This window comes from Pectinophora gossypiella, chromosome 20, assembly GCF_024362695.1.
Source record: "Pectinophora gossypiella chromosome 20, ilPecGoss1.1, whole genome shotgun sequence".
In the NCBI taxonomy this organism is placed as follows: Eukaryota; Metazoa; Arthropoda; class Insecta; order Lepidoptera; family Gelechiidae; genus Pectinophora; species Pectinophora gossypiella.
The window spans coordinates 13,100,894-13,119,633 of NC_065423.1; the positions used below are offsets into that span (position 1 = coordinate 13,100,894).

At 39.0% G+C, this 18,740-nt stretch overlaps 1 non-coding gene across 1 annotated transcript; it reads right to left on the bottom strand.

Moving 5' to 3' along the window:
- Positions 1-12,517: 12,517 nt before the first annotated feature.
- Positions 12,518-12,589, bottom strand: Trnal-caa (transfer RNA leucine (anticodon CAA)). Its single transcript has one exon. It is a non-coding gene; the product is annotated as a tRNA-Leu (tRNA).
- Between the last annotated feature and the right edge of the window lie 6,151 nt (positions 12,590-18,740).

Here is an 18,740-nt window from a genome sequence, read left to right on the forward strand (position 1 = left end):
CTTAGCATTTATTATTCCCATCTGATGGTGGGGTCTGCCTTCTTCGTACTTCTCTTCCACTTCGCTCTATCAGACGTGTCGTACTCGGAGACAATGCACATGCACAGGTCCTTTTTAACCACATCCGCCTATCTTGTTTCTGGTCATCCTCTCGGTGTAAACCCTGGTATGTCGCTCGCATGCGGTAAGAATGAATTTTTTGTATGGAGCGTCCAAGCAAAAAAAAAAAATCAAAAATATTTATTTTTTTAAATTGGCTTACAAAGTTAGCGCTCTTTGATTTTTTTTTTTTTAAATTTAAATTACATATTATGTACCTAGCTGTAAAACTACTACCACATCGGAATCTGTAACGCTGAGGCAAAGACGTGGCCAGAAAACCTCCCAGCACAGGGCCCTAGTCCTACTGTTTCATGTTTTCCTTTCTTTTCTTTTTTTTTAAGCTGTAGCTCTGCCCTCATCGATAGGTATCACAGGCGTGATGTGCGTCTATATGTTCTTATGACACGGCGCTTACCATTATGGTAGGTACCTCTCTCGGTAATATTCCTCGCGATATTGCTTAAATTACAAAATTCCACCTTCAAACAATGTAATAAAGCTTTCTCGAGAAGCGTGTAAAACTGAAAAATTTCATTTTACAAGAACGCCCGGAGTTTACACACACGACGCAAATATGCTTTGTAAGGTATTTAAGCCTTGTATATAGAAAAAAAAACATAGAACTCAGCTGCCTACCTTCCTACTTACCTAGCCTTCAGTGCTCCCCATTTGACCGGCCAAGTAGTTAATGCCATAAATAATACACAATGATAAAATATCCAATCATCCATCTGTTATGTAATATTGTTTCTTTTTTTTGTGTTTGGTTGTACTTCTTGCACTCGATGGATCTAATTTATATACTTTATCTATAACGCTCCCCATTTGTCTGGCCAAGAAGTGAATGATATTTGAAATAAATGTATAAGACACATAACAATAAAGAGCTGAATTTACTATAAGTAAATAATGCGTGATGATGATTTTTCACAACATTTTTCAAGGAAACAGTTATTTCAAACTTTTCTACAGTTAATTAAGCAAAACACGACTAATTATACAATTAAATTTTCATTTTTCCTTAAGAAAATCATTACCCGGGGTTCGTCCAAAATGTTTTTATTAACAAACTTTTTAACACATCAAGACTATATCCCAAGAGAAGTACTCAGAGGTATATCCATCGCAAGATGAACCATGTACCCACAACTTACCGGCCTTTCTGTACTCACCTAACCTATTTTCTGACCCAAGAAAGTATTTAAATCATCATCATCAGCCCATTAATGTCCCCACAGCTGGGGCACGGGCCTTCCCTATGGATGGATAGGGAGATCGGGCCTTAAACCATCACGCGGGCCCAGTGCGGATTGATGGTTATTAACGACCGCTAATGCAGCCGGGACCAACGGCTTAACGTGCCTTCGGAAGCACGGAGGAGCTCGAGATGAAAACTTTTTTTTTGTGGTCACCCATCCTATGACCGGCCTTTGCGAAAGTTGCTTAACTTCAACAATCGCAGACCGAGCGCGTTTACCGCTGCGCCACCGAGCTCCTCGTTTAAATTTAAATAAATACAAAATATGCTGTAAACACTCAGGATTTCGTATCACAAGTGGCTACAAGCTGTTTTCTGATTATTAGTGGCTCTATCCACCCCACTACAAAAAAAGGAAAAGAAGGTTTTCCTTTTCATGATAAACTAGCTTTTGCCCGCGACTTCGTCCGCGTGGCGTGTTATAAAAGAGAGATCTTTGTGTATGTGGGAGTGCATATCAAATTTCAAGCATCTAACTTCTGCTGTTTAGATTTTTTCATACTATTTTTTTCCCGCTAACTCCCATTTTTCAAAATACAGCCATAACTACACTTTATATTTACTAAAGTATGCATGCATGATTTTTTAATACAAATGTTTTTTCCCGCTAACTCCCGTTTCCGTGGGAATTTTGCAATATCCTGTTGCAACTAAGCTTTAAGAACTAGGGTACCTGCATGCCAAATTTCAAGCATCTAACTTAAGCGGTTTAGATTTTTCATACAAAAGGATTTTCCCGCTAATTCCCATTCCCGTAGGAATACCGGGAATTCGTTTCTTAGTGCACCTCTATGGTGCCTAAGCTACGTCCCTTCCAAATTTCAAGTGCCTACGTTTAGCCGTTTAGGCTGTGCGTTGATATGTCAGTCAGACAGTTTCTCCTTTTATATATTTAGATTATGAAATTCTGATTACTAACTAAAGACAGATCTAAACCTAACGAAAAACATGTTATTTTTCTATTTAACATATTTATGAATTTTAGTTAAGAAAAGCGTAATAATAAGTCCGACATTTTAACACATATTTTCTATGACGTCACAGTGTGCTTTTTCATACAAATTCCATAGTAATTTCGTGTTTTGACATTTAGTAAAAAGTAACTGATTTGATTAGTTGGAAACTTGCCTATTCAACTAAGGTACGATCACGAGTACTAGTATGTATACACTTTGAAACCATGTCACATTAACTTTTGACAAATTAAACAGTAAATCTCATTAAATGTCAAATATGGTAGTGCAACAGGGTTCTAAAGTGGGTACATGATATTGATCATGACTGTACTACGGGTACCACAAACTAGGCCGGGCGCTCCTATTTATGATAATGCCAAATACTTCTGAAGTAGGACGATAAAATAGTGATCTTGTTCAGAAATAGAATAATGATGGTTTTACTTTCGTGTTTTTGTCGAGTCACGAAGGTTAACATGAACAAGAACGGCCCCCGTGGTCCAGTGGATGAGCGTTGGACTCACGATCCGAAGGGGTTCAATTCCCGGTGGGGACATATCACAAAAATTACTTTGTGAATTAGTTTGGTTAGGACACTACAGGCTGATCACCTGATTTTCCGTGCTTCGGAAGGCACGTTAAGCAGTTAATCCCGGTTACTACTTACTGGTGTAAGTAAGTAGTCGTTACATAAGTCATATCAGGGGCCTTTGGCGGCTCAATAGTAACCCTGACACCAGGGTTGGCAAGGTTGGTACTCCACCTCACAAAGGTCAGACAGGCAGTCGCATCTGTAAAAAAACCGGACCTGTCAAATCGTCTGGTTAGGTAAGCGGACCCTGTGAAAAACGGGATAATTAATGCTAGGGATGATGATAATTGTACATATATCCGTAAAATCACGCGTGTGATCCCTAAAGGGGTGAGCAGAGACACAAGTCATCAAATACAACTTGAAGCTAGTGTTGATACGCAGTACTAAGGTGGATATGATGAACTTACAGTGACAAGGGTCGACGATTTCCCTCATTCAATGGTGGGTTTTCAGTGCCCACTGGGATCGATTAACTGTTTCAAATATACACCAGGAGGGCTAAAAAGCCATATCGCAGCAATTCATCTAGGAAAGCAATATTGCAATTTGACATTTGCGCATATAAAAGTAAGTGCGCAATGCAAACAAAATGTCAAATAGCAATATTGCTCTCTTAGATGAATTGCTTCTATGTGGCCATTTTAACCCCCCAGGAGGGCTAAAAAGCCATATCGCAGCAATTCATCTAAAAAAGCAATAAATATTAGATATTACTATTTGACTACTTGTTTCCATTGCGCACTTATTGTTGTATGCGTGAATGTCAAATCGCTTTTTTAGATGAATTGCTTCGATGTGGCCTTTTTAATCCCTCAGACGACGCCATGAATCGTAGTTCGCGCCCAACTGGGCATCCTCAGTCCTGTTGTTTTACATTTTTTTTACCGGGTAAGAACCCTCGGCACACCCAATTTATCCAGTCAAATAGTAATACAATTTGAAGTAAACCTACAAGTCACGCTTGGAAAATAATATCATTCCGTGCTATAATCGGAGTAGGCAGACATCACGGAAACTACAATCCTGATAGACGCTCGCCGATTTAGAATACTTTTTACTTGACTTGTTATATATTTGCCACGTATGGATTTGGCCAGCCAATAAACGTGGCAACGTCGTCATATGACGAAAAAAAACGGCCTATGGCATTAACTATTCGGCCAATGGTCTTGTTTGTTTTGTCTGTACACTCTTTATTGCTTTCTTCTTTTATCGTGTGGGTTGTGAGGTGGAGTACCAATCTCAGGCTTAACTAGCCCAGGGTTACTATTGAGGCCCTTGACATGGCTCATGTAACGACTACTTACTCGTACTTACATTAATAAGTAGTAACCGGGACCAACGGCATAACGTGCCTTCCGAAGCACGGATCATCTTAGGAGCAATCAGGTGATCAGCCTGTAATGTCCTAACCAAACTAGGGAACACAAAGTATTTTTTGTGATATGTGATATGTGAATCGTGAGCCGAACGCCCAACCACTGGACTACGGAGGTCGTATTGCTTTAAAATACAAAGGAAATTTACCCATAATAATTATTGTTACATAAAGCATGTTATGTCTTTATTCGTATGTTTATGTTCTTTGTATATGTCGTTGTGCTGTAAAATATTATTGATTGATTGATTGAAAGCATAGGCGAGCTTATTGCTACCTGAAAGAAACTCATTGGTGTTTCAGGTATTTTGTCCTCTCGACCTGTCCTATGTTCAAAACATCCTGAATTTAATATTAGTAGTATTTTCGCCTACAAAACAGCGGATAGGTAAACATAATTAACAACTAGTTCTGTAGAACAGAGGTTTGAATACACAAACAAATTATCTAAACAGAATTAAGTAGTTTAGTTTTGAACAGAACAATAATTTGCTCTGTGTAATTAACATTCAAATTAACAGCGATGGATTATAAAATTTACACATATAGTATTGATTATAGACTATTCAATGTAGATCACTACTATACACGCTATGATGATGATGCTATGTTATGAGAATGTATGTACGGTCACGAGTACTAATATGTATACACTTTGAAACCATATCACATTAACTTTTTTGACAAATTAAACCGTAAGTCTCATTTTTTTATTTATTTATTTATTTATTTGTTCATATAAAGTATAGTACAGTGCAATACATTGTTTCATAGGCTAATAACATATTTATAACAGGTAAGGTAATAAGCCTCTGCAGCCGAACTAGGTGAAACCTGTATCTCAGCATGCAGCGCCTGTTCCCAACGGATAATAACAACTTAGCCAAATAAATTGTCCTTATTTAGTACATACTTGTAATTAAATGTCAAATATGGTAGTGCGACAGGGTTCTAAAGTGGGTACATGATATTGCTCATGACTGTATTTACGCATTTCTAAACAGAGCAATTGACTAACTCACTTAGAGAAAACTTCTAATGGTTTCTTTCTAGTCTATTAGAGAATGATCGTAGATGATTAAAAACTTATTTCCAGAGAGTAACAAGAACTAATCCTTAAGACGATCCAGCTATCGGAATAATAGTTTTAAAATCGGTCAAGGGCGTATCGAACTGAATAAGAATCAGTTCTGTATGTTTAAATTTTTGAACTTGTCTTTACAGTACAAACACTCTTATACATTTTTACTTGAGACTTGAACGTAACTGGCGAGGAGTGGATACAAATACAAAATAAATAAAAAAACACATAAACAGCCTATATACGACCCACTGCTGGGCACAGGCCTCTCCTCAAACAACCGGAGGGGGAAATACAAAATACAAATATAAATTCTTTATTGCACTTATATCATACTAAAATACATTAGGCATTATAATTAGATAGGTAGTACAACAAGCGGCCTTATTGCTAAGGTAGCAATATCTTCCAGGCAACCTTTAGGTACAGGAAATTAATTTAATAATAAGCGTAGCGGGATAGACAGTGCTAAATAAAAAGTTGAAAAATATAAGTATACCTAGATAAACTGATGAATGATGTTATACTGTACGGTCACGAACATTAATATGTATACACTTTGGTACCATGTCACATTAACTTTTTTGACAAATTGAACTGTAAGTCTCACTAAATGTTAAATACAGGATGTTAGTGACATCGTAACGAAAACTTTGACGGGTGATTGAGGCCATGATTCTGAGATGATATCAAGTGGAATTTTCCGTCGCAAAAGTATGGAAAAGAAAATAATTTAAAAAAACATAAAAATTTTTAGGAATATTCAGACTGAAAATTCCACTTGATATCAACTCAGAATCATGGTCTGAACCATCCCCCTCAGTATTCGTTACGGTGTCACTAACACCCATACCTACTTGTACGGCTACCGTATGTACTTGTGTGGGGTGTAAGTGACATCGTAACGAATACTGAGGGGGATGATTCAGCTGATTATTTTAAGTTAATATCAAGTGGAATTTTTCATCGCAAAAGTATAGAATTGAAAATAATTAAAAAAACTAAAAAAAAAATCATGAATTTTGCGACGAAAAATTACACTTGATATTAACTCAGAATCATGGCGTGAATCATCCCCCTGAGTATTCGTTACGATGTCACTAACACCCTGTATGTTAGTGCGACAGAGTCCTAAAGTGGGTTCATTATATTGCTCATGACTGTACACTTATGCTTACCCCTTCAGAGACACAGGCGTGATGCATGTTTTGTGTTATGTTTAAATATTACTTTCACCATCTAAAAGACCTTGAAATGATACCAAAAAGTAATTCTATGACCGGAAAATTGACTGATTCTATAGATGACCAAGCATAATTGGATTTCGATCAATAGGTCGTGAACTTTATGGTTGAGGAAAGTAGCAGCAGTCTATTTTAAAAATCGTATACACAGAGAAAGCGTAGCTATACGTGGAGACGGATTTACTTTGAATAACAGCATCATTATCATCCCAGAAATGGTAGGCAGATTAGCATTATTAAGCCACTCCTCGCCAGCTATGTTTAAGTCCCATGGGGCAAGCCTAACCCTATTAACTGGGCACAAATCCTGAGAATCACGTGATAATTATCATCCGATCCTCATCATTATCAGCCGTACGACGCCCACTGCTGGGCATAGGCCTCCCCCAAGGATCTCCACGACGATTGGTCCTGCGCTGCCCGCATCCAGCGGCTTCCCGCGACCTTCACCAGATCGTCGGTCCACTTTGTAGCGGGCCTACCCACTGAGCGTCGTCCGACACGTGGTCGCCATTCTAGAACCTTTCCGCCCCAGCGGCCATCGGTTCTCCTCGCTATGTGTCCTGCTCACTGCCACTTCATTTTGGCAATGATAATTATGTATGATCCAAATATGAATTCAAACTCATAAAGTCGAATTCAGTGGTTTAGACCCGGAGCCGGGATTCGCATTCAAGACACTACATCTTCAAGTTTTATGCTTCTTCTCACGGTTTTCGGTAAACCTGCTACCAATTTGTCCGATAAGCATCAAGATCGCCTCTCCATCTTTTTCAGGGTCCATCATGAGGCAGCTATTAAGTATCAATATTGGTCCATCTTAGTTCATGCGGCTTACGTCTCACCCAGCTGCAACTCGTATACCTATTAATCCTCCATTTACCAAGTTTTTCTTATTCGAAAATTATAAAAGAGTTTCAGTAAAAACGTTTCAAGTATTCCAACGGAACACTAAACGACTCGGACTGGTGAATGGGGCTACCGAACGAGTTTTTAATTGAAAACCCCCCAGGAAGTGTTCAGCTCGGTGCTAGACTGTCAGTAAGTACTTAAAGCATAGAATAAGGAATACGCATAGAACGGCAACTCTGCGCTCCCCACCAGCAGCTGAGCTAGGTTTGATGTAAGTAGTCGTTACATGAGTCGTGTCAGGATCCTTTGGCGGCTCAACCATGACACCAGGGTGACGCATCCACCTCATAACCCAAACGATAAAACGAAGACTGCGATCCATATAGGTATAGAATAGCACTTCTTCTATTGTGTGGGTGGTGAGATCAATAGCAACCTCATTAACCCTGGTGTCAAGATTATTATTGCCATGGCTCTTATAGCGACAACATAATGATCACTACCCATATACAATTAATACTATCGTCGTGTCTATTACCTAATAAATAGTCATCATCATCTTCCTAGCGTTATCCCGTTCTCACAGGGGCCGCTTAGCTTTAAAGATTTGAAGATTCGACAGGTACGGTTATTTATAGAAGCGACGGCCTGTCTGGCCCTCCTACTCTCTAAAAACCAGCCCAATACAGGTTATAAACGCATTTCTCGGGAATGTGAGTTCAAATATCTAATAGTCATCACTAATTTAAGAGCCTCGCTCGCTTTAGGGAATAATAGGGCAGTGGTTTATCTAATAGTACTCATTCATAATTGTTATTGTCCTATACATAAAGTTTCCTCATTTTTTCTCCTCATACATTTTTTTGTTCATAAAATTATGGAAAAACCACATACCTTTCGAAAAAACTTGTTGCGTTTATACTGTGACCACATTGCTATCGTCAATCCCATGGGAGGAATACCAAGGAATATAGTTGTGGTTTATGTCTCGTTGTTATACTGTCGTAAGGAAAGAAGACAAATGAGTTTTTAATTGAAAATCTCTCGGGAAGTGCTCATCTCGCTACGAGCACAACTATTTTCCTATAGAATAGCATTGACGTACCTATAGATAAACTACGTTCAGGAAATAGAAAAGCACTTCGTAGAAGTTCATTCCAGTCCCCGCAGCAAAGGTGATGCTATCGAAATACACGCGATAAGTAACTCGCGTATTAGGGTTTTGGTCCCGAGATATTTTGTGCCTCGAATTTGAAGTCCCAGGATTTAATTCGGGTTTTTTGTCGGATTTGTATGAAGATGTTTATTGTGTAAATCAAATAATACACATCACAAATGCATCACAGCTTTGTTATGTATAAAATCACTTTTTTTGTAAAATTTTGTGTCCTTGCAAATCAATTTTATTTGATTATCTGATTCATTTTTAATAATGTTAACTGTTGAAAATGTCGAGACTTCCCAAATCTTCGCGGGATCTGCTGTCGCGTCGCGCGCTATGTGTAACCTATGCCGCAAAGCCTATGCTGCCTTGGCATGACTAGGTTTAGACATATTGCTTTGTGAGTTTGAGTGCTGGTTTTGAGTTGAATGGTCGGATTTCTCTTGCCGACAATTGGATTTTCTAATAGATAAAAAAATAATAGAAACAGACTGACATTTCACGCCCACGGCGTCCTGTCTAGCTGGAAATAGTCAGATGCCACACAAGAATACTTGTTTCACTCGATATTAAAGATCTATAAAGGATAGCCCTGTTCGGAGAACGCGCGATTTACATCCCAGTGTCACAGCTTCAAATCTCAGTGGCTGTTTTCGAAATTAATTGGTTTAGGATTCGATCCTGTGACTTCACCGTAAGAACAAGCGTTCTTCCAAGTGAACTACTGCAGCTCTCAGTTAATTAGACATAGTAATGAGTTTATACAACATGCCTATACCCCCCTCCCGCTCACTTCTTTATTCCCGGTCCACCACATAAGTCACCTACAGAATACAGTAGCTGTACAGACCAACTCAATTCAGGGAACAGAAAAGCACTTTAAACTAGTTCAGTGGCATCGTCGATACGGCCTTTAGACTCCTAATAACAAAAGACGAGTTCTGTCAACACATCTGACAAATGGGTCAGTTATAAGATGCCGGCTGGCAACCTTGGAGCAATGGCGCCGGTTCGGCACACCAAGCAGCAGCGCTGGCAAATGTAGAAATAAAAGTTACTATAAAAAAAGATAATTTACAGCGTCGTGGGTGAATATGTAGAATATATTGCACGATAATAAAATATAGCAAACGGGAGTTTAAAAAGGCCATATTGAATAAATTCATCTAAAAAAGCAAAGATTACGCAAATACTTTTGGTATAACTTATGATATGATTATATTTTTGATTATGCGCACATGTCAAATTGGGATATAGCTTTTAGATAGCTTCCATGTGACGTTTAGACCCCCTGAACGCGGTTGTGACGCGGACCAGCATTGAAACTATCCTGCGCTGTTTCTGATCTGCTGCTGGTTTTCTTGTGCCGACCCAACCAGAACACCCTCATCCCTCTTACCTCAGCTAGTTGACAGAATTAATTAAATACGAAAAAGTAAACCCTAGGCATACTTCGGACACATACAAACAACTTCGTTTTACACAGACACTACACATTGACATTATCGTACACGCGCATCTGTGTGTGTGACGTCTGACACCATACGTTTGAATTCTAAACTATGTTCGAGGGGGGGTGAGGTAAACCTAGCTCAGACGCTGGTGGAGAGCGGAGTGTTGCCGTTCTATACGTAGTATTATTCCTTAATCCATGCCCTAGGTGTCTATTTGGTTGTATCGTCGATGTTTAGTTGAGACTTGGTTCAGTATTGCTTTGAGTTTGTGTTGAATGGTCAAGTGTTGCTGTTGGATATTGAAGATTGGAAAACTTGCGAACAGAACATACATACTTTAGTATTTACTCATTCCCATGATCCTTAATTGGGCATAACCACAACTAAAAGAAGACTTGAAGGAAACTTTGTTATGATGTCCTAAGTTGGATTATGAAGAACCGTATAGTAGCAGGCAATCGGTCTATCGCCTCTTCTTCTTCTTCTTTTTCTAGTGCCTGTCCATTACTGGACGTTGGCCGTCAGCTTTGAGAACTCTTCTCTGTCAGAAGCAAGACGAAACAGCTGTTCTACGGTTGTAACGCCAGTCCATTCGCGGATGTTCCGCAGCCATGACTTCTTCCTCCTCCCTCTATCGCCTATTATTATAATTATACATCATGTTAAAAAGAACACATAACTGTCGGCTTTTACGACATGCCCGAGAAAAGCAGCTACGTATTCTGTTTTTTTTTTCGGTCTTAGTTCAGTGTGTTAAAGTAATGCCACTAATGCTGGTAGAAGCTAAAAATGTATTAAAAAATACATAAATATTCTATATACGTCCCACTCCTGGGCATAGGCCTCCCCTCAATCAACCTTGGTAAGGAGTATACTCCACCACGCCCCTCCACTGCGCGTTGGTGAAGGTGTTTTTATGGTTAATAGCTGGGACCAACGGCTTAACGTGCCTTCCAAGCCTGTAAAGTCCTTACCAAACAAAGAACTTTTTCATAAAGTGAATTCGACAATGTCCCTATCAGGAATCTTACCAGTAAACCATGTAGGCTGTTAAAAAAAAACTTAAGAGAAAAATAAATGAAGGCTATTCCACTTTTAAATTCTTTAGTAAGTACATATCGATTATAAAAACATTATTTTAATACTTTCCAGTTTTGCCCGTGCAACTAAAATCGATGTATGTACTCAAACACCCGTAATATTCACATGTAGCTAGGGTCGTCTTTATTAAAGCGATTATCACAAACGGAATTTAATTTGTCCTCGAATATGATATCGATTTCACGTTAGTGATTATATTATGAGGAAAACGTGGCGAGTTCACGTTTACTTGTACTCTCGTTTTGTACTAAACCAGGGCCAGTTTCACAAAGCTTTTACGAAGGAATCGAAGCATGATTTCCAGATTGTGAGGTCCTAAAAGACACTCATCATCATCATCATCATTGGCCTTTACATCTTTATCAGATGATTCAAACAGCTAAAAGACACTACACTGATATTAATTACGCCTGTGAGTGTTGTTTTTGACTTAACAAGATTTGATAGCATGTACTCTGCCGGACAAATGGGGACCACAGAAGACTCTTAAACCGGTAGAAACAACAGGCCTGAGGGTGCCTCGGATGGCAGAAACTCAACTCGGGGTATCGTCTTAGAGAATAGGGTAGTTTCCAACAAGTCAAATCAGTCACTTTTTACTAAACATCAAAACACGAAGTTACTACGGATTTTGTGTGAAAAAGCAACCTGTGACTTCAAAATTATTATTACATCTTTATTAAAATTTTATTTCTTATTATTCTTATTATTTCATCTTTATTAAAATTCATTAATAAATTTAGTACTTAAATAGAAAAAAGAAAATGTTTTTTGATCAGCTACACCTATTATGAATATTCCGAAAGGAAATTCAACTTGGTATTAACTCAGAATCATGGTCTGAATCATCAACCTCAGTATTCGATACGGTGTCACTCACACCCTGCACATCTCTCTGAATATATTTACTAAACATGAGCAACTATTTAATTAACCGTTTGTTGACAATCCCTGTGTGGAGTTTTAGTCGAGTTTCTAAACTCGTGTCGCTTTGAGCACCAGTACACGCCCTTTGTGGCACTATTTCGGTACTTCTACACTGCTATTATAAAATGTAAAAAACTTAAAAAAATAATAATCTCTTCTTATCGTGTGGGTTGTGAGGTTTCTACCTCACCAACCTCATCAACCCTGGTGTCAGGGTTAAGATTGAGCCGCCAAAGGCTCCTGACATGGCTCACGTAACGATTACTCACTTATATCAGTAAATAGTAACCGGGACCAACGGCTGAACGTGCCTTCTGAAGCACGGATCATCTTACTTTCGGACAATCAGGTGATCAGCATGTAATGTCCTAATAAAACTAGAGATCACAAAGTGTTTTTTTATGATATGTCCCCACCGGGATTCGAACTCGGGGCCTCCGGAACTTGAGTCCAACGCTCAACCACTGGACCACAGAGACCGTAAGAAAAAATAATAAGTAATAGTGTGTACGTTTTGGTACAAATTGTAACATTGTGTTACTAAATGTTTTTGTGTTAAAAACTATGGACCCGATTCCTGCAGACATATCCTAATTTTATTTTAAGATAAGAATGAATAACCCGGGCGAATAATATAGGCATCTCGCTCATATACGTGTGCTATCAACTTAATTCTGTCGGGTTATTGACCAATATACAATTTCGGAAAACCCGCCCCATTGGTGATTACGTACGTGAATGTATGTAAGTACCTATGTACTAATAGGCTTTTTGCCAACCTAGTCAAATGAGAAGAAACTCTTTACGAAACGTTAAAACGAAAGTTTTCTTTGGAGTTTGTATGGAAATACTGTCCTATGCGGTCAAACGTTGTTCATAAATAAAATTCGAAAATAAGTCGAAATGTAAAAAAAATGAGATTGATTTTTTATCAGCTTAGACTGGCTTCTATTTCTATATTAGCATTTTAAATTTATGAGTTTAGGAGCTCGGTGGCGCAGCGGTAAACGCGCTCGGTCTGCGATTGTTGAAGTAAAGCATCGCGAGCTCCTCCGTGCTTCGGAAGCCACGTTAAGCCGTTGGTCCCGGCTGCATTAGCAGTCGTTAATAACCATCAATCCGCACTGGGCCCGCGTGATGGTTTAAGGCCCGATCTCCCTATCCATCCATAGGGAAGGCCCGTGCCCCAGCAGTGGGGACGTTAATGGGCTGATGATGATGATGATTTACGAGTATCTTTGTCCCAGTCAAATACCTTATCGATTAAAGTGTTTAGCAAAGTTAATTAATGCATGTTTGCAATGCATGTTTTAAAATATGTTAAACAACAGCAGTGTAGCGCTACCAATACACGTCTTTTGTGGAGCTGTTTCAGGAGGTAATCAAACAGCGATGGCATCCGGACAGATAACCCTCCGGATCGGTATCCGGGTTCAATATGATCCGGTTTTAGTTTACCTTCGTATAAGTACCCTTGCGAGTTTGTTGGGAAGTATTGATTTTGAGACCAGTCTCTGATAACATTGTTACTAACTGCTAGTTTGAAAGTAAGGTAAGTAGAAAATGCTGGAAATAGGTGTGATCTTATATGAATAACAGCGGCCTCCGGGATTCAAACCCGGCACTCAACCACCCGGAATTCCGGTGGGGACATATCACAAAAATCACTTTGTTAGCCGTTATTTGGTTGGTCCCGGTTACTACTTACTGATAACCCTGTAAGTAGTCGTTACATGAGCCATGTCAGAGCAATGCTAGGGAGGTGATGAACACTTCTGTAGATGTTAAATTAAGGCATTGACCCCGTAAAACCTGAAAACAGACAGAGTAGGGAAACAAATTTGTCACCATCGATCGCTCTCCGTCGCGTTAATAATTAATGTCATGAATAATAAACACAGAATTTCCGACTGTTATTCTGGCCGAACTTATTTATATTTTCTTTTGTTTTTTACCTTTGATGGGTTTGCTGTTGGCCCCAGACTTGCCCGAAGGCATTGACGAAGTCTAAGATGGAGCTTGAGGCATCGCGCAGAAGGTGGCTGTTCACTCTGGCTTTGAAAGTACCCACCCGGGTTATAGAAGACGCCAAAGAATACCACTCCCTAGCAGTGCGGATAATGAAGGACGATCTTCTTCTATCGTGTGGGTTGTGAGGTGGAGTATCAACCTCATCAACCCTGGTGTCAGGGTTATTATTGAACCACAAAAGGCTCCTGACATGGCTCATATAACGACTACGTACTTACATCAGTAAATAGTATCCGAGACCAATGGCTTAACGTGCCTTCAGAAGCACGGATCATCCTACTTTCGGACAATCAGGTGATCAGCCTGTAATGTCCTAAACAAACTGGGGATCACAATGTGACTTACACAATGTGTGTCCCCACCGGGATTCGAACCCGGGGCCTCCGGATCGTGAGCCCGACGCTCAACCACTGGACCACGGAGGCTGTTCCCAGTCAAGATATCATAAAGGTGTGTATCTTTAAAGGGCTAATCGTCTGTCAACAGGCTTAACAGGCTGCTAAGAAGGAAAAGGAAAAAATCCGACATTTCCTTAAAGCGCCTGACAATATTGTCATAGCACTCCAGTCGTCTAGCATTTTACTAAAGAAGTGTAAATGTGTATCGGAATTCATTCAGGCGCCTGACCTACTAGATGTTAGGTCAAGAGTAGAACGCTAGGGGCTATCGGTAGAGTTTCCGAGTACGTAATATCGAATGCGAAATACAAAGAAAATTGAACAGTTTTCTTGAAAAGCACTTCGATGCGATTCAAAGAACTTTTTACACTTTCGTCTAACATATTTTCCATCTAGCTTGTATGTTATAAATAAATCAGAATCATTTATTCAACGTAATTATCATAAATAAACTTTTTTAAGGGATCTACGTAATTTCGCAATGTGTTATGGCTGAGGAAAAGAAATGACAAGAAACTGCAAGCTTCTGCTTCTGCTGCTGCTTTCTTTCTTTCTTTTTTTCAAGAAACACATTTTTTAAATCAATGTACATAGGTATATATTACAAGTTATTCAATAACTAAAGGAACACATTTAAGACCAGTATACTGTCAATATTTACTATTTTTATTTATTATCGCGTCATTGAAATGGTGCAAATGTCTTTAAAATAATTTATGAAAAGTGTAGTGTATGTCAAAAAATATGTTAACAGGCTTCGTGGTTTAGTGGTTAGAGCGTTAGGCTCACGATCTGGGGGTCCGGGTTACTGCCCTTTGTTTGGTAAGGACTTTTCAGGCTTAAATCACCTGATTGTTCGAAAAAGTAAGATGATTCCGTGCTTCGGAGGGCACGTTAAACCGTTGGTCCCGGCTATTAGCCGTAAAAACACCTCCACCAACCCGCATTGGAGCAGCGTGGTGGAGTATGCTCCATACCCCCTCCGATTGATTGAGGGGAGGCCTATGCCCAGCAGTGGGATGTATATAGGCTGTCTATGTATGTATGTAGTGTATGTCTAATAAAGACGTATATACATTGTCTCGTGAAACAAACGTCTGTGTCACGTGAGCCGCGGGCGTGTGTGGACATTGTTATAGTTTGTGTGCGTATATTGCCGAGCCAGTGACCTACGGCTAGAACAGAAGTCACAACAAAAAGAACATCATTTTTAAGGTTTAAACATAGATTTTCAGTCTTTTACTTTTAGGATTACACGCCCACAGAACACAGAACGGCACTGGTTTAAAAATGGAAAAAGAAAATTCAAATAAAAGCATATAGATTCTTCGTTTATTCCATTTGGAATAATTGGCAAGTACATATTGAATGCGCAGCTTTATGGATATTCACTTTACGTTGCATATTTTTTCGCTGTCCATGATTTGGGTATATTCTTTGTTGGTGGTACAGTCCAGCCACAAATCGGAGGTCTCTGGTTTGATTCCCGGTCAAGACAATTTGTCTAAATTATTTTTCATCTTTTTTAATTAGATGAACTCGACCACATTCTCTTCTGCTACTATACAAATCTAAAACATAAGGGACGTGAAATTAAATAAACACTCAAATTAAAATTAAAATCATAGTTTACACAGAGCGGATTCGAACTTACGACGCCACAGTGAGAATCAAGTGTTCTTCCAACTGATAGCTCAGTTTTGTGCAAGAAATGCTTCTTCTTCTTCTTATCGTGTGGGTTGCGAGGTGGAATACCAGCCTCATCAAGCCTAGTGTCAGGGTTATTTTTGAGCCGCCATATTTCCCTGACATGGCTCATGTAACGACTATTTACTTATATCAGTAAGTAGTAACCGGGACCAACGGCTTAACGTGCCTTCCGAAGCACGGACCATCTTACTTTTTGGACAATCAGATGATCAGCCTGTAATGTCCTAACCAAGTGATCACAAAGTGATTTTTGTGATTTGTCCCCCTGGGAGTCGAACCGGGGACCTCCGGATCGGGAGCCCAACGCTCAACCACTGGACCACAGAGGCCGTTCAAGAAATGCTGATGCAAATTTATTATTGAAGAAAGTAGAGCAAAGAGGGAGGAAGGGTGATCAATTTATTACTAGACTGGAGTAAACAAGATAGGGCGTGGAAACAAGATATCAAGGTCTGCTCCACATTTCTTGCGGCATAGGCAAAGAAAAACTACTTTCGATTTTTTTCTCTTCATTAGTTTCCCTAACCACGGGTGAGTGCTGTAAAAAACAATAATCTTTTAACGGTGTTTAAGTTGACAGCTTTAATTTTCGGCGACAATAGATGGCGTAAGTGTAGCCACACCTTTCGGTGATCAAAATTTTCTTTTTGGCATAGGTAAATTATGCTAAATGAGCTCTACAACTTTTTGCCACTGCTTGAAGGTCTAGAGAACCTACAAACGATAAAAAATATTTTAAACCCTTCCTATTTTCTTTAAGTTTATTATAAGTCTGAGGCTATTAAAAATTCCCATTTAAGGGAGGCCTGTGCCCAGTAGTGGGACGTATATAGGCTGTTTATGTATGTATGTTATGTTAATTTTCTCTTTGAAAAACTATTATAAATATTAAGATGGAAGGTTAATAATAATCAACTTCTCAAAGCAAGAGTGAATAGGTATTTAATAGGTAACCGCTTTTGACTACAGATTGTGATCAAAGGCATTATATTATATTTAATAATAAAAAACATGGTTACCCCTAATCGATCCCAACAGAGATCGCCTTAAATCTGGGTCAAACTTTACACAAGGCCAAAGTATCTTTACACACAGAAAATCAGTAACGTAACATGGGTTTATTTTTTGTTTTCTTTTTCTTTTTTTCCATTCTTCTATCGTGTGGGTTGTGAGGTGGATTACCAACCCCATCAACCCTGGTGTCAGGGTTACTATTAAGCCGCCGAAAGCCCCTGACATGACTCATATAACGACTACGTACTTACATCAGTAAGTAGTAACCAGGACCAACGGCTTAACGTGCCTTCCGAAGCACGGATCGTCTTACTCTCGTCTTTTTTTCCATTCGCAAGATTGTCATGGTCACCTTTTGCCAATCCCGTACATTTTTATCACTATTAGTTATCATAATATACTAACCAATACTTGTTCTAACCAATAATGTAATGCAGTAAATGAATGCAGTGCAGTAGGTAACACAAGATAAGAAATAATTTATTGCACACATAGGAAATACAGAAATACAAAATAAAAGAGAAAAAGAAAGAATAAATAGGCAACCCTTTTGCTAGGTAATATCTAATGCTGCTTATATATACTGAGCCATATCTGCATGGATTTGTTGTTTTCCATCCCTTTTACGAGATGATTTCGAAGGTAAAAAAACTATCCTTTGCTCTTTTCTCGACCTCAAACTATCGCTGTACCGAATCTCATTTACATAAAGTTAACTAATAATAATATTAAAATTTATTTTTCACACAAAGCCATTTAACAATTTTAAAGTTACAAAATTAGTAAGAAGCAAGTTACAAAATAATCATTTCAGCTGATGCCTAAAATAGACTCAAGGCTGTGCTATAGGCATCAGCTACCATCTTAGTGTTACAATCATTTATAGATAGTATTAGATTTTCGACACAGATTCGTGAAGCAAGCTTAGCTTAATGTTTGACAACATTTCGACTGCGACAGGGGTAATGTATGTGATAGATGTTTACCAGTGGATGTTCGTATCTAAACAATTGGGTGTAGAAGGGATTCAGTGTCGTCGTGAGACAGTCTCTGAAGACATTTTTGTGTGGTTAACTTATATTCTAGTTTAGTAAGCAAATGAGGGTTTAACTGGTTTACCTTTGAAGTGAAAATGTAACAGACAGACAGAGTTCGTACGATAAAACATGAACAGCCTATATATACGTCCCACTGCTGTGTTCAATCCTCCCCTCAATCAACCGGAGGGGGTATGGAGTACGACAGCCTCCGTAGCCTAGTGGTTAGAGTGCTCGGCTCACGTTCAGGAGGTCCGGGTTCGATTCCCAACGGGGACATTTTTAAAATCACTTTGTGAGACTTTCCTTTGTTTCGTATGGACATTGCAGGCTTGACAGAGTTTAAGATTGAGATTATTAGATTGGATTACTGAGCCTTAAGCTCATTCGGATTACATTTACTGTTTTCAATTTAATAATGGATAGATAATCTCGTAGTT